The 3,133-nt window shown below is 63.0% G+C and overlaps 1 protein-coding gene across 3 annotated transcripts in view; it reads left to right on the top strand.

Annotated features, from left to right (window-relative positions):
* The first annotated feature begins 25 nt into the window (after nt 1-25).
* LOC113209432 (uncharacterized) overlaps nt 26-3,133 on the top strand; it is a 15,213-nt gene continuing 12,105 nt past the window's right edge. For all 3 annotated transcript variants that reach the window (XM_052266342.1, XM_052266339.1, XM_052266334.1), the window contains exon 1: nt 26-305. The gene's annotated coding sequence lies outside the window, so the exon portion shown is untranslated. The remainder of the gene's footprint in view (nt 306-3,133) is intronic.

The following is a 3,133-nucleotide window of genomic DNA, read 5'->3' as shown; positions in this document are numbered from 1 at the left end:
GCGGGCCGCGCGCGCGCTCAGTCGGGTTGGCGCGCCGCTCGCGACAGGAGCACCTCAGGCCTCCCGGACCGCTCCGCTGGCCCCGCTGGCTCCGCTCGGCTCGCGCCGCCCACACCGCCGCTGCGCTACGCCCGGCTCGTGCCCGGCTCGTGCCCGGCCCGGCGCCAGGACCAGGACCCCACGTGGTCAGGCTCGCTCAGCTCGCGCCAGTGCCAGTGTACAGTGCAAGTGTTGTGGTGGGTCGCGGACACAGGGATACACCGCAGCACACCGTAGGACCGCGTCGGACCGCCGTGTCTCCACCGGTACGTGTCATCTGATCCGCCCCGGTTGCACGTGTTGACGTGGAGGTGCGCATCGGCTCGTGTTTTTCCTCGGTCCCGGACAACTGTTCCTCTGCCTTAAGGCGCGTCACCCGCCCGCAGCCTTTGACCCCTCTGACGGCACGAGCACTTTGCGCCGCCGGACCCATGCTGCGCGCTCACGGGGTGGCCGTCATCCACGCCCTTTTTGCGTGCTGCTGATGATCCGCCCCGTTGTTCCCCTTTCTGTCGCACACGACGGCTCCCCATAATAAAAGCCATATCTTATTCTTCTTAACTGGTATTTCTTTTACATCGATGGGTCCGCAATTCCAAGTGCCACCAGCTGCACTGCAGCCGCATGGTGAGGGAGAGGGAGGCGTTTGATTCGAGTGATGCGGCCGGTCGTGGCGTGGCGTGGCGTGTCGAGGCGAGGAGGGGCGAGGCGGGGCACCGCGCGGCCTCACATCAAACGCACCCAGCATTACGCCGCATCTCATCGGCTGTGTGCCGAGCCGAGCGGCGCCGAGCCGGGCCGGCCTCAGCCGGGGCCGGGCCTACATGAGCCGAGCCAGGCGGGGCCGGCGAAGCCAGAGACCAGCCGCAGCAGGGGAATGAATGAAATTGGTGGCCTTCGCTCTGGTGGCGTGGCGTGGCGTGGCGTGGCGTGGAGTGGCATAGCGAGGCGTGGTGAGGCGTGGCATAGCGTGGCGTGGCCACACGCCTCACGGCCCCAAAGGGTATGACACGACGGCTATTGTACACAGACAGCGGGAGGCTCGGCAGCCGGAGGCGCACTCACTCCTCTGTCCTCTCCTCCTCGCCGCGGCTCGTCCTGCTCTTCCTCCACCCGCTCTTCTCCTTCCTATTCCTCCTGCTCTTCCTGGCGCTCTTCTCTCTCTCTCTCTTTCTCCCGCACAAGCGGGCGGCGGCGAAGTCCTTGCTCTCAGTGTGTGAGTGAGGGTGGCGGCCCGCCGCGCCGCGCCGCGCCCGGCGAGTCATCAGCATCTCAAAGGCCAGTGTCTGGTGCTGGGGCGGAGCTGGAGGTGGGGAGGGGTAGACAATCAGAGCGGGGGACGGGCGGGAAGGGGGACTGTCAGACGGGCGGGCGGCGGGCGCAAAAGGACGAGCGAAGGAGCCGAGCGCCACTGGTTAGCGAGGACGCGCGCACACGCTCACACATATTCAAGACCTCGAGCACCTCGAGAAAGAAAGCAAATATTGATGAGCCTCCGGTATTTGAAGACGATATCGGCCCTGCTTACTCTTACGCGGAAGGTTATGAATGAAGTGCGTCGTGGGCGATGGCGTGTGTGAGGGAAGGGCAGGGCAGGGCAGGGCCGCCGGAGAACTCGACGGCCTTGGCCACCCCTGGCGCGCCTTCGCCTCTCAACCACCCGCGGCCATTGGGGGGGAGGAGGGGCTGACCGATCGGGGCCTCGGGGGGCAGTGGCGTGGCGAGTGATCGAACCCCGATCAGACACACAATGATACTCAGAAAAAAAAGAGGTTTCTCATCAACTTTTTATTTTTCTTAAAAAGAATCAGCAATTCCTCGAGCCAGACATTTCAAAAAGAGTTACTACTTTGATCAAGAATACCAATTGCTTAGACTTTAAACTTTTTACAAGCGCATAACTTTCTTCAAGAAAACTTTGGCAGGAGACAATAAATACATTTTTCGTTTTTTTCCCTCTCAGACTTTGCGCGCTCAGTCTGGTACTACCTGCGGCTCGCAAGCTCGGATATTTTCGCGCCCCGCCGCGAGCTGTTGCTGCACACATTGCTGGGCGCGGAGCGCGGCGCCGCGGTACCGCGGGGGCGGGGGAGTGCTTTCGTCGTAAACACCACCGGCCGTGGTTCACAGCGCGCGGCTGCTAGCGGGGCGGGGCGGGGGCGGGGTGGGACAGGTGGGTCTGCCAGGGAGTCGCGTTTGGATGAACGGCTGGCCGCCGCTGGGCGGCTCGGGCGCAGTAAAGGCGTTATGCCGGGCGCTATCCGCTTTGTACGCCCCGCCCCGCCCCGCGCCCGCACGGGCCCGCGCCACACCGTGACACACCGGCGGGGCTTGCCGACGGCCACCTGCTCGTATAAAGGAGGTTGAACTTCCCGGCAGCGCCACGCCACGCCATGCCAAAGGCAGCCGCACCATTTGCCTCCCAAATAAACATGAACACGGCCCAGTTGCGCGGTAAAAAAAATATTCAAAGACGAAAAAAAGAAGCCCCAAAATAAATTCTGGGTTCCGGGCACGTTCGGAGACGTTTTTTCGCGATTCTCACGATGCACGATGTAGCCGGGACGCGGTGCCGCCGTGTCCGGCCGTGTCGGTGCACTGCGCCGGGCCTGCGCCGGGCTGCCGCCAGGTCGGCCGCCGCTTTGCCCTCTTTTGCCCTGATTGCTCGCCCCGGCAGGCCGGTCTCTGTGTCGCTGATTTCCCTTGAGGGCCGGCCGGTCGGGTCGGGGTCGGGTCGGCGGCCACCAGTGTTGTCACTCAGCGCGGTGCCGCCGCCGGTGCTGCCGTGACGTGTATAGCCGGTGTCCTTCCCACTCCTACTCACACCAGACCCCCCCCCCCCTCCACTACCTCGCCGTGGTCTTACCCTAACCTAATGCATTTCACATTACTGTTGAAACTCCCGTCCACCGAAATGTGAGGAAGTGGTATGTAAATAAAAATAACAACCAACAAATAAAATGAAAAAAAATACGACGGTCACGAGCTGCAAATCAAATCAGCGGACTGTCACGAGTCGCCTCGCAGCAGGTCCGGAATATCACCTTCCCCCTTCCTCCCCGCGAGGCGGCGAGAGGCGGATGACCTCCTCCCC

The sequence above is a fragment of the Frankliniella occidentalis genome, unplaced genomic scaffold (assembly GCF_000697945.3).
Source record: "Frankliniella occidentalis isolate FOCC.00 unplaced genomic scaffold, Focc_3.1 Scaffold3, whole genome shotgun sequence".
NCBI classification, from domain to species: domain Eukaryota; kingdom Metazoa; phylum Arthropoda; class Insecta; order Thysanoptera; family Thripidae; genus Frankliniella; species Frankliniella occidentalis.
Note: the sequence above shows the minus strand (reverse complement) of the source record. Positions and strands in the feature narration are given on the sequence as shown.